This window comes from Polypterus senegalus, chromosome 8 (genome assembly GCF_016835505.1).
Source record: "Polypterus senegalus isolate Bchr_013 chromosome 8, ASM1683550v1, whole genome shotgun sequence".
NCBI classification, from domain to species: domain Eukaryota; kingdom Metazoa; phylum Chordata; class Cladistia; order Polypteriformes; family Polypteridae; genus Polypterus; species Polypterus senegalus.
The window spans coordinates 77,750,247-77,764,613 of NC_053161.1; the positions used below are offsets into that span (position 1 = coordinate 77,750,247).

Genomic DNA, 14,367 nt, shown 5'->3' on the forward strand with positions numbered 1-14,367 from the left:
TCTGACTTTGTCTCCCATCTGTCCAACCTGAGCTGACCCTCTAATGTACTCATATCTAATCCTGACCATCCTATATCTTACAAAATATGTTATAGCTATTGTGATATTCACAACTAGTTTCAAAGGTTTTAGTTCTTCCATCCATCCATCATCCAATCCGCTACATCCTAACTACAGGGTCAGGGGGGTCTGCTGGAGCCAATCCCAGCCAACACAGGGCGCAAGGCAGGAAACAAACCTCGGGCAGGGCGCCAGCCCACCGCAGAGTTTTAGTTCTTTGTCAATTAAAATATAAACCTGTTTGAATGCTGCTTTGTTCTGTTTAACTGAAAGATTTATTTTTAGACAGTGATGTGTGAATCCTTTTACCAAAGAATAGTTTCAAAATTACACTATAATACATTGGATCTCTTTATTTCTAGAATAGGGAAAAAACATAATTTAAACAATTATCCAATGCTTGCAATATACCATTAGGGTCATAGGGAGTCTGTTTTAGCACTGCATGCATTGTGGGAAAATATGGTAAGACCAAAATTAGGCTAACTTGGTTTTATAGCATACAGTGATCAGTAAGTAACCCTGCATAATTTAAAAAAAGATCTTCTGAATACTGACATTGCAATGAGCTGTATATGAAGCAAAACTGTTTTATGCTTCAATTTAAATTCTAAAACTGAATATCAAAAGACATTTTACTGTTCATTTTCACAGAAACATACAGCAAACACGTAAGTAGACAAGTCAGATTCACTGTAATTTGTAGAAAATACAACTGTTTCTATGCTCTATGTAAAGTATATGGGAAATGTAATACTGTATAAATTGTTGTTCAGCTCTTCCTAAACAAAATATTTGTTATACTTTAAGGCAAAATATAAAAAGGTTAAGGGGTATAAAAGGTACAATATAATAAATAACATAATTCAGAATTGGTGCCTTGAATACTGTGGGAATCTGAACAAGTATAAATATGTTTGTTCTAAAGAAAACCTTGAAACTATTTTAACTAATAATTTTTTGAAATAGGAGGTGGGAATGAAGATTTATTGCTGCTTAGTAGTCCAAAGGGAAAACATCCCTTTTCAGGAAGTCAGGAAAGGGATATATTTTGTGACTTTAGCAAAATAATAAACATGATGAAGATTTATTTTTATTTTAGTCAAAAAACTAAAATATGGAGTTGACTTTTTGTTAAGTTTTCAGAAATATGCTGAAGTCTTTGTTCTGTAAGTACAAAAAAAAAAGACCCAGAGTCACAACTGGAGAGTACTTCCAAGTTACATTTTTTGCAGTCAGCCATCTAAACGCTGCCCTGAAAGTAACTACTGTACTGTATAGGCATTTCCAAGAAGGTTACACAGCCGAGATTACAAGAATGCTCCAACAAGCCACAACAGAGGGTTTCTAGTTTGAACAGATGGTGTCTTATGTATACCATAGAGAACAGGCAGGATTAGAACTGCCAGTAGGGCCCACTAAGCTTGAATCTGGCGGATATGTTCAGACAAAGGCTGAAGTGGCAGGAAGGTAGTGTGTCAAAAGTAGACAGTGACCAATAGACATAGAAAAAGACAAAGAAGGTGGCCTAGACCGCTGTTTTGTGATTGTGGCACTGTGTTTGAGGAGGATGAAGATGAAACTGTGGCTTAAACATTTAATGAGTTAACCAAGAACACTGGGGAATCCAAGAAGTTCATAGGATAAGGAGGATAAGAATTTGTACTACCGCAAAGAGTAGGATATGAGAAGTATTTATGAAGTATCCTAATCCTACGCCAAGCTTGGAGTAAGCATTCATATTTGAAAATTAATTACATCATGATTTTATAGCACTCTGAGTGGCAAACTAATACCAATATTGATTTTTTGTAGTTTCTCTGGAAATCATGAAGACAGTTTGTACTCTAATTTATTTTCACAAATAAAAAAAGAATTACAATATTAAAAGACAAAGAAGAAGAAAACATATTAAGGTAGGATATTGCACTAAACTGCATGTAATTTTTGCCACTTCATCAAACATAATACTATAACAAGCACCAAGACTGAGACACACTCCGAATGCCCAATAACAGGCACTTTTATTTAACACTGAATGATCCGCAGCCATACATTCTGAAGAATTACCTTCCTGCTGTTATGGCCACGGGAACAACAGCAACATTTATTTCTATTGCACATTTTCATACAATAATGTAGCTCAAAATGCTTTACAAGTTGACAAAAAGAGAATGCTACAAGAATAGAAAAACAATCAAGATTAGACAATAATATTTAAGAATAAGTAACTACAAAACAAGGTTAGGTCAGATGGGATGACAGAAAAAGCAAAAAAAAAAAAATCTGCATGGGTTCAAAGGCAAAAAGACCACCCAGCCAGCATTTTACCTAATACAGATGTGCCTAAATCTGTCTTAAATCTTTTTATTTTCATGCTTCACATTTGATGCTGTTGGTTTCATGGACAGATGAGACACCCATCTTCATTCCATCATCTCAAGGGGCTTCATGGTGCTTTCATTAGGCGGTGGTGGCGCATATTGCCACTACAGAAGAACTGAAAAAAACAGCAGAGAATAATGGGGATTAGTACAGCTTGCAAATCCCTGAAGAATATGATAGTTTTAAGCCCATATAGGCTATCAGGAATACAACTGAAATGTAGATATGAAAAAGCCATATTAAAATAATGCTTTTTTTTATCAGTTTTTTAAAATGTTCCACAGTATTAACCTGGCAAATTTCTATAGGTAAAGTATTCCAGATTTTAGGGGCATAGCAGCAAAAAGGCTACCTCACCACTTCTTTTAAGCCTGGCTCTTAGAATTATAAGCAGACATTCATTCAAAGATCGAAGGTTATGACATAGAGTGTAAGGAGACAGGCATTCCAAAATGTAGGATGGAGCAAGACTATTTAAGGCATTATAAGCTATTAGTAGTGTTTTAAAGTCAATTCTGAACAACAACACAAGTAACCAATGTAACAACGCTAAAACTGTACTCAGATTTTCTTTTTCTTTTCTTTAGCAACTGTCTTTCTTAGATAGTCCTGCTAGGAGTGCATTACAGTATTCTAGTCAACTAAAAACAAAAGCGTGAATTAATTTTTCAGTGTCTTATAAAGTTATAAGAGGTCTTTTGCTGTATTCCTAAGTGAAAAAAATGTCCTCATAATCTGGTTAATATGCGATATAAAGTTTAGGTCAGAATCAATGAATACCCCAAGTTCTTTACCTCCGCCTTGATTTTTAAAGTAAAGTAAAGTAAGTTATTCTGAAACTAACCACAACTATAAGATGTGTTCGCTCATCAGTGTTCCTGATCATCTTCCACTGTAGTATGCCAAGATTCTTTCCATGACTTTCCCCCACTATTCTGTGAGGTTCTATTTATCCAATGCCCTGGGAATCTATGCCTACCATCTTGAACCTTCCCGGGCTTGTAAACTGTAATGCAAATTTTCCAGGAAGTCCTGGAGTACAGAGCTCAGTATACCTCTATGACATTTTGCTGTCAGTCACTCACGCAGCCCCATCATTCTTCAAGGTAATATGCAGGCTACTACAATGCAGTCTGCATCCACGACTATCTGTGTACTGATGCTGTTATACCACTTGCAATTTATGTATGTGTGCCCATCAACACTTGAGGCAATGATCTTTATGTGCGTGCTGAACTGTATAAATTCAGTAAACTTTAACATTACTTCATTTGACTGATGGGGAAATGTATAAACCTGCTTATTACCTCACATGTTATAAGGGCATTCAAAGTTTGGTGTAAAATTTGACAAATAGTTGGTTGCGACATACCCAAATTTTCTCTTTTGCATGGCTGCATTTTATACATAACTTTTTAAATGTTATTTTCAGTTTGACAAACAGCACATGGCTCCTCCATGTAGATAAAGCAATCACGTAATGTAGGAGATGTGTTATGAATCTTATTCCATCACTGTCAAATCAATAACTTTTTTTTTGCTGTCAAGCATTTTGAAAACATTCCACTTTTTCCGGTATGTGCATGTGCAACTCTGCATGAACAACGATTTCTGACAGCTCCTAGCAAGTTAAAACAGCTCATGAGCATTCATAAATCCTGGTGAAGTTAGGAGTAGTTTTCTAAATTAGGAAAATTGATTAAATGCTCTGTGGGTGACAGCCGGGGCACCTTACCTAGCTGGGACGCCTTGTCAGTGGAAGGACCGGGAAAGAAAGCTTATCCAGGAAGGCGAGAGGGCAATCCCCCTGACTTGAAGCAGTGACATGGGTTTGGAGCATGGAACTTCAACCCTGCTGGGGCCTGTAGACATCGCTGGGGGAACCTGGAAAATTGCTGAACACTTGGTTGCATCACTTCTGCCACACCCGAAAGTACTGCCTGAACAAGGTCATCTAGCACCTGGAGCACTTCCGGGTGCCTTATAATTGAAGCCAGCTGCCACTACTCTGGAAGCCAGAGTTGCGAGGTGGAGGACGAAGCTTGCCAGGAGGAGTGGAGGTGGACAGAGGAGAAGATGAATGAAAAAGAGAAAGAAAAGAAGAAGTGTGTTTTATGTACTGTGTCTGGGCCGAGAACTGTGCTGTGAAGGTGGGAAACGAGGGAAAGTGTTTCCCACATGGAAAAATAAAAAAGGTGTGTGCTGAACTGGTGTCTGCATCTGTCTGTTGCTTATTGCAATTAAATGTCAAAAATTTCTACTTTTTCATTTTTCTATTAACTTTACCATGTTAATTTGCACATGTGCTCAACTGTAGAACCTGAAAGTATAATATATTGGATGGTGTTTAAAGGATCAGTTTATATAATAGTATAAGAGTGCATGAGGTATGTAACCTTCTATGAATGCAATTTGTTCACGCACAAAGCAAACTGGTCTTAATTTTTCAGTTATTTTTAATGTATTGAAAATATTACTTTTCTCCAAAGACAGATCGATATGTATACACAGTTTTAGAAATATAAGACAACAATAACAAAATAAAAAGCACTATGAAGCATACAGTGTACAGTACTATGAAGAATTATTGGTTCCATTATTTTCCTGTTGCTGCAGATGTTCCACTGAATGAGTTAAGATCTTTCCATGGGTGGTAGTAGTACATTGATGACAGTCTGAGATAATAAGGAGAGTCTTCTTTCATATTCTGGGAGGGATTGAAATATTACTTCCAACCCAACCAACCTCTTTAATGGGATAGTTAGAATCAGTTACTTGAATAGGTTGGCTTACAGTTAGGCCTAATTTAGACCACTGTGGCCCAATAAATAATACTTGTCACTTCACTTCTAGAAAACATAATGAAAGGAATACCATGCTTTTTTAAGGCTGTGGTGTCAGTGAAACACATTATTTCCAAAATTTTTAGAATAGTAGTTATTTTTTTCAGGAGTGACTGTCTTGCTTAAATCTTTCTAAGAAAGAACCTTTCTTTCAGAAAGATATTATGTAAAAATAAGATCCATGGCTTAGAGAATCTCCCATTCACTAGATGCTTTTAAGATGTATGGAACAGTACTTTGATTCTTTTTTCTTTATTGGTCAGATCTTTTCTATGAGATCTTCATTTACTCCATCAACTAGTTAAGTAAATGAGAAAAAAATTAACATTAGCTCAGTCTTTCTCACTTATGGGGACCTAAACAGAGGGCTTCGAAACAACTTTTATTAAAGCTCTTCATGAAAGGAATATACAAAAGAGACAAGTAACATACCACCTTTTGCACAAGACAGCACAACATAAAAGAGAAATGCTAGAACTGAAAGACCTTACCTGAAACACTAATGAGAAATGAATATGCCCTTCTGACGTTTTTTTTAGAAACATCTCACATTCTAGATGAGTTTGATCTTTTGTTTACCAAAAATAATGAATAACAGTTACGAATATGGAGTAAAGATCAATACATAATATAGATGTTTCAGACATTAATGTCACTGACAATACCAACATTAAAATGAATAAAGAAGGTCTTTAGAAATTATTACACAACAAGAAACATGAAAAATAGTAGTGTCTTTAACAAATGTAACATATGAACATTCTAAAATTGATTTATCATTGCATTAGTACAAGCATTATTTCAAACCTCTGGAAACATAAAATGTAAAATGAACAAAAATTATTTGTGCCTAGACTGTCTAACTAAAAAAAAAACCCTCAATCAACCAATTACCACTGATGCTACCAAGGTTGCGTGTAGCTTGGAAAAGTGCATTATTACCCAGAATACACAAGCGGGCTGTCATATTTGTTTTTCTAAAAATAAATAAATATCCAATAAACTGTAAACCTTCTAGACTTATTTTTCAGTCAAATATGAATGACAAGGTTTATGCAAAAGGAGTACAGTATTGAACATTTATTTTTTCACAAGCCTTGATTGTTTTTCTAAGGGCATAGACTTTTTAAACTTTTGCCATCAATTTAATGAAATATAATCTCCTTTTAAAATAACTTGCACCTCCTCAATGTGAAACAACAGTGGCGTATCATTAATGTTGAATGGTACTAGTTATTGACTCCATTTGACAATGCAATACAATTACAATAATTATTTAAAACTCAGACATTTATGCTGTAGTGTGTGTTACTAGCTAAAGATACTCCCTTTTGGCTTTTTTTTGCCCTTGCCTAGTGTACCTGTTGTCATTTGTTTAAAAGTGTTTGGAAAATTAAAAACAAAAGATTCTTCATTAACAAGGTGACATTCTGTTTTATATTTCTTTCCCAGACCTTTCACTTCCATACATGCAGTAAAGCATACATTCCATTCATAGATAGAGATAATTTTAAAATATCAGAAAATATTGGTGTTTACTAAAAATATTGGTAAATGTACATTATTTCTTGTGATTGCACAGTTTTTTTCATATTTTACTACAAAATCCATACATTGCAGAATGAATTACAGCAGACTACAAACACAGAGGAAAGCCGAGTTTCCACTGTAAAACATCAAGCAAGACTTTTCCAAATTGTTAAAAATTAGCTTCTTAGTAGACAATTGATTCATATCAATTGATAGTTTTTAAGAATGCAGATGGAATTAGAGTTACTAGCAATGTTACCTGTTGAACACAGGTAATAGAATACATTTTAAATATCTGATATTTAATTTCACTTGCCCTATACGTACTGTACCTTCAGTGTGATTTGTACGCCTTTCATTTGTATACTCATTGATCTGAACCTCTCTTGCTTGGTGCTCCCTCTTTCAAGGCCATTCCTCTAAAACCTCTTTCTCGGATTCTGTCATTTTGAGATGGCTTGCTTGCCTCATGTCCTGTCCTTTAATACTCACCCTGCCTCTATGCCTATACTCATCCTCATGTGTCTCACCCTTTCTTGCCCAGCACTTCCCCTTTGGATCAAGTCACTAAAACCAAACTGAACAATGAGATAGCTCAGGGAGAACAAAGACACTCACACAGGCAAACAGTAGTGTTTTATTATATAGTAGATATTTTCAATTATTTGGATAAAAAAACATGCTTCTTTGAGGAAATATATGCCCTGTGAAAGGGTGGGTGAGTTTGTTGCTGTGAATGATTGGGTAATCTAGCAAATTCTAGGCAGTTCATCCTGTACCTGTAAGAGCTACTATAGTTAGGGGGATCCAGTCCTCTTTCTGAGCACTTCTGTGTGATCAACAATCGTAACAATCACAATCAACAATCTATAGTTAGAGCAAAAATTCTGTGGATCAGAAATAATTGACAATTTGGTACAAATACAGGTAGCATTTTACTTCATGGCATTACTGTTATTTGTTCCCTTAAAAAGAGTAAAGAAAGTAATGTTCCCCCTTCAGTGAAAGTTCTATGTTTAACTTCTGGCACAAGCTTGCAAACAAAATCCTTACCAACACTAAATAAAAGACAATCATCTTCACAGCTTTGTGTGAAATCCGGACATGTCACAGTAATGTTCTTTCAATTAGTTGAGGTTTTCTTATGATAGATAAGTTAAGCGGCCTTTGAGATCTTACCAGATTTATAAAAAAAAACTTTGTTCTTGTGTTCATACAGACCAGTAAGATAGATAGATACACTTTTTACAGATGGTCAATAAATAAATAAATCATATTATATTATGACAAGCTGCCTCTCAAATACACAGCAGAATATCTTAAGGGAAAGAAAGCTAAAAAGAAACAATGGAGTGGACGAAAATGTTTTGTGTGAAGGTTCAAAGGTAAGACGTAGGTATTTCTTTGGATGAAAGAGACAGATATGAGATTTTTCTTTACTGTTCCTTTGAGAAGTGGGCAAAACATTACAACAAAAAACCCATAAAGGCAGCAGAAGATAGTTTTGTTTGTTCTTTTTGGTTTGTGTTCCCTTTTACACCCCTCACCCTTGTGTTTTATTTGCTGTAATTTAAACTCATTCTTTTATATTAAAACTTCTGGGTATTATTCTGTCTGCTTTCTTTATTTATGCATGTTTATTTGTATAATATTCAGCATATGTTTATTTAAAAATAAGGCAAACAGGAAATCGCTGGGAGTATATAGAGCCATGATTAATTAGGGCATTTATGCTGTAATCAGTCTAATCAATTATCCATTCTCCAGGTTCAGTATTAGAGATGACTTTGGCAGTCAGCTTAGAAAAAAATCTTTCAGTGCTTGTGACCTTAAGTTTACGGGCATAATTAGATGGAGACAGAGAGCAAATCTATCATGTTTTGCATAATTTATTTAGGGTTGTACCAGTTCCAAGTGATGCTCTAAAACATTCCAACCAGTTGTCAGAATGTGATGTATGAACCTGAATTTTGCCCGCTTTAACAAAAATGTTTTGTGTATACAAAAAAACTTCACAGCCTATTGAAACTTACAGGAAAATCACAAGATAACTTAGTAAAGTTCTTAAAAGAGAACGTTCTTTGACATATTATTGTTTTGAATTGTTAACACTTATTTTAGAACAGGTACTTCACTGTTCAAGGATTGGATGTGGAGGTGGTCCACTCCAACAAGTACTTGGTGGTCCATAGACAGCTTGGACTGATCTCGGAACACAGAGGAACTACATAAGAAAGGACAGAGCAGGCTCTTTTTCCTTGAGGAACTGTGCTACTTTAATGTGGGAAGTGACATCCTTCACATTGTCTGTAACTCTGATGGCCAGTGCAATTTTCTATGCTGTGATGTTCTGGGCTGGTAACATCACTTCAAGAGAAGCCCACCAAATCAACAAGCTAATTAAAAGGACAAGATCAGTTATAAGGCACACTCTGGATCAACTGGAGGTAGAAGGGGAAAATTATTCAGCAGAAGTGTGACAAGAAACACTACTGGGGCTCCTTTTTACTAACAGCAATACAACCGTATAATGCCTCACTGGGACTGTCTATCTATCTATCTATCTATCTATCTATCTATCTATCTATCTATCTATCTATCTATCTATCTATCTATTTTCCATATTCCTAAATATATGATTATCTTAATATGTTTGGCAGTTCTTAAAATATATAATTGGTGTGAAGGTTTTTTTTTCAACATACCAGATTTTTATGAACAGTTCACATTGTCACTCACAGAAAATAAATTTTGAAGTACAGAAAACCACATTTGCCAATTAAAGCTCTTCATGAGTTTATTTTCTAGATAAGACAGATGGGCATGGGCAGTGCAGGCACCTGAGCTATTCTGAAGCAAATGTAAGATGAGAAGACTATTTTGAAAGAAGGCATCTTTCTTAGACCTAATTCAGTTATCATGCTTCTGAAAGAATATGTTTAGTCTTTGTGAAGTGTAAAAGAAATACATGGAAAACGTAAACTACACCCAGTAATAAACTTTTTTTTTTTGCCATTGCTGGCAAAATGGCTCTACTGTTAGCAAAATGCAAGCAATAAATAAGCAAAAGACTTATAAAGTTTGAAGAGTTGAATCTTTAAGTTATGCACTGTGTCAGTCTACTTATCATGCTGCCTACTTGTGCATTTTTCCATAATGTGATGGGTAAAAATGAGGAAGGAGACTGGTAAGCTTCAGAGAAAATGTTTTTTTAATCTCAGGCCACTTCACACCACATCAGAATATCTCGTTACTTGCACAGTATTGTAAGCAGATCCAAAAATGTTATATTCTCAAAAGGAGTATAATTCTGTAAGCAATTTTGTGTTGTTTGCAAACCGATTTGCATATCAATATTTGTACTGGCAGTATTAAACATTATTTCCAGTATTAAAGAAACTGCTGCCTTTATTAAGATTTTTTGTTATTTTTATTTAGGAATTAAGCATCACGTTTTACTCATTTGATAACTATGATTCACATTTGCCCCTGTAAAAAACTTCCTGTGTTTTGAGTAGCAGCTCATATCTGTTCCTAACTAAATGTTTATTTGACCCTTCTTAGGCATCATTTTTGTAATTAAAATCTCTATCTTATTGCATCTTAGTTGGCTTTTTCATTTCATGATATGTGATTATAATGAAAGTACATGCTAGTGCAGATTCATTGCCTGAAGTTTAAGTTTATGTGGATAAGTAAAGTGCAGAAGAGGAATGTGACAAAAATGAGTATGTATCATTCCAGAAATAAAATATTCTTTCAGAGGACTGACTAGAGAAGAAAGAACAATCATCAAACTAAACCAGATGCTCCATGATATAAATCATATAAACAGCTATTGCACAAAACGGAAGTGGATCAGTTAGGTTCATTTTCAAGTGCAAAACATTAACTAGTTACCTTTTTTGTTAGTCAGAAAAAGGTTTGATTAAGAAACTGCATCTTTTCCTTTTTATGCCAACTGAGCCAAAGAGAGAAAACAAATCATTAACTTAGTGTTATTCTGCATTTGTAAACTTTCCAGTTTAACAAAAACTTTAAGCTTTAAAACGAGCAAAAAAGAGATTTTATTCTGTATAGAGAAAGTCAGTAATAAAACAGAAGGTGAACATTAGCCATTAGGAAAAAACGTTCGGCTCATATTCTCAAGAAATGAAGAAGGAATTATCTTCAATAAAATAGGTGAACTACAATAAATGGCCTGTGTTAGGCTAAATGGCTTGTTCTCATCAGAGTCTTTTCTTTACTTTTCAATTTTGGTAAATCAACTATTAAAATGTTATGAAGGCACAGAGTATATTATAACATACTACATTAGCTATATTATTCCAAGTCAAAAAAATAATAATAATGTCCTTTTTATATATCACTGGGTAAGGATTTTGTGAAATAAAGTGATGTAGCCATATGTATTTAGAAATCTAGCTTACAAAGAGTAGACAGCTGCTGGTTCACCAAGAAGCCATTTTAGAGATAGTTTTTCAATCAGTCAGGTTTTTAGCACAATCCTGTTTCAAGCCTGCATTTTATTTATTTTCTTTCATAAAAGTTAATATAGAGTGATAATTTAGAGGCTCAACACAGCATTTTTAAGGTAAACAGTCTTGTCGAGTATAATGTGATGTAATCTGTGTGTCTACTCTGCAATACTTGTTTGTGAAATTAAAATTAAGTAAACTAAGCCAAGTATAAAACTTTAGGATATTCCATCATTACATACACCTGATCTAAAGTCTGTTTTGCATGTCTTATAATCATTATGTGAGGAAAAATTTTTTTCTGCTAGTCTGTTTTCAAGGATAACTAGATATGGTAGTTTTAAGACATCTTGCAATATAAAAGAAGCAGTTTATCTCTACCCAAAATTTGTGTCAGAGGTTAATTATTTGAATCAGTTTATCAGTACTTTAATAACTCTTTTCTTTGACCTATTTTCCTGTAATCAGCAATTAAATTGGTCAGCATGCAGATGTAGCATAGCATTGGCTTCAGTGAATGCAAGAATATATCATAATTAATACAGATATGTATCTGCTGATAGTGCGTTGCCACTCCCACCACACAAGGAAGCACCTGGATTGGGATCCGAGTGCAGCAGGATGACACCCATTTTGCTGCAAAGGTTGGCACTAGTCTCACAGCTACAGGAAGCTGGATTTGGTTTCCAGCCAGGTCTACAATTTGCACATTCTTCTAGTTTCCTTTGCATTCTCTGCTTTCTTCGAACGCCCCAAAAACACACATGTGATTTCAATCACCTTTAAACTAGCCTTATGTAGGGGCATGTGTGTACATGGCACACTGCTGACTGGTACCTCTAGTTCCCACCTTAAATTAAATTCTCTCATTATAGATTAAAGCAGTACTCAGAAATTGAATGCCCTGAATGGACACAAGTTATTTAGTATTGTAGAGCACAATTGACAAAGGTGATTAGAATTAAATCAATTCATCCATCCATTATCAAAAACGCTATATCCTAACTACAGGGTCATAGGTGCCAATCCCAGCCAACACAGGGCGCAAGGCAGGAAACAAACCCTGGGCAGGACGCCAGCCCACCGCAGGGTGCGCACACACACACACCTAGCACACACTAGGGACAATTTAGGATCGCCAATGCGCCTAACCTGCATGTCTTTGGACTGTGGGAGGAAACTGGAGCACCAGGAGGCACCAGGAGGAAACCCATGTGCTATATTTTGCTGTTTGATTTCATACAGCCTAAGAATGTATCCTGCTGCTATAATAATATTTACACTGTGCATTTTACAGTTGATTTTTTTCATTAAACGACACAAATGGGTATGCCACTTATTTCATGCACTTCCGCTTTGTCTCTTCTTTTTTAACAGTATAGTAATCTGGTTCACATTTCTATAAAAAGATGTAGTGCCCAAGTTCTGATTTATAGAAATCAAATCTACCTGTCCTCCTAAAGTGGCTTTGCATTTTCACTTTGACACTTATGTTTGTTATTCATCAGTTCACCCATAAATCAAATTTTTCGACATGTTTATCTTTAATATTAAACGTTGGCCTGTATCTAGAATGGCAATTAGGAAACTTAATACACAACAATACAACTAAATATTTTATTTCCTCTCAAGAGTGGAAGTGTAAAAGTACAAGTAGTTTACAGAGTAGAATGGAGAGTTCTTGGTCAGTACAGTTGTGTTATCAGCCTTTTAATGTCTAAGGACACATATATGTTACTAGCAGAATACCCGCGCTTCGCAGCGGAGAAGTAGTGTGTTAAAGAAGGTCAATGTAATTGTTTTGTGTATTTGGTGGCAGCGTCACAAAGTTATTTTCGTATAGCTGCATCAGAAAATGTACCACGACGTCTGACACGCCTCCTTTTTACTGTTTTCTCACAGCTTGGATTGCTGCTGTCATATATATATATATATATATATATACACACACACACACACACACACATACATATATATATATATATACACACATATATATACACATACATATCTTCATATCTACATATCTATATACATATCTACATATACACATATATATATATATACATACCTATCTACATCATATATACACACACACAAATTATATATATGTGTGTATGTATGTGTGTGTGTGTGTGTGTATATATATATATATATATATACACATACATACATATATATACACATACATATACTTGTGTGTATAGCTTTGGTCACTGAGTGCAAGTGAGAAATAATAAAATATAGTCTATAAGTTATTAAACAGTAAAACATTAACGTTTTAAGAAGTACAGGTACATTGAGCACTACTGGAGTGGTTGCGGGTAAACTACATTTTAAAGACTGTGTAACACAACAGGTAAGTAACTAACAGCAGCTAAAATGTATATGGATCATCTCTCGGTAGTAGATCCCTTTTGAAAGCGCTACACGACGGCTGTGGTATAGAAATTACATTTTCTATGTGAACGTTCAAATTTGTGCCTCTGGTAATGTGCCTTACTGGCATTTAAAGAAAATTAGTTTTGTGTCCTCTGCAGTGTTAAGCGAGAAAGGCTTTGGTTTGGGATCAAAGGAAAAAAGGTGTAAAGAAAGGAAAGTTGCCTTTTTCTTTTATATAGTATAGAGAGATGTGTTCGCTGACGTTATGATCGGCTTTTGGGGACAGTCGCGGTGGGTCTTGTGTAGACTGGTGAGACGTCCCTGCCATTAATCGGCTGTGATGGCACGTGCAAAAGAAAGTGTGAATTGCCTTAATATTATTTTGCCGTGGTGTAGAAAAGGGGTCCCGTGTTTGCACTTGTCTGGGCTATAGCGCAGGGGGAGGATGAAAAAAATTAAAAGTGCTCACTTTGACTTAAGGCAGAAGCGCAGTCAGCGTCTCAAAGGCCGGCACAGCTATGCGCACGCGCTGGCTGCTCGACTTTTGCTGGGCAGGAGACCACATTTTTGCAGACTCGTTCATGATATCAAAAGTCTCAGCGATCTTTGGAGGTCATTCATATATTATATGATATATATATATATATCAAAATACCCGCGCCACAGCGAGAAGTAGTGTGTTAAAGAAG

General features: G+C 35.3%; 1 long non-coding RNA gene across 1 annotated transcript in view; it reads right to left on the minus strand.

The window, feature by feature from the left end:
• Positions 1-2,314: 2,314 nt before the first annotated feature.
• LOC120534063 overlaps positions 2,315-14,367 on the minus strand; it is a 46,960-nt gene continuing 34,907 nt past the window's right edge. Inside the window, exon 3 of the long non-coding RNA XR_005634676.1 lies at positions 2,315-2,560. This is a non-coding gene — a long non-coding RNA (uncharacterized LOC120534063). The remainder of the gene's footprint in view (positions 2,561-14,367) is intronic.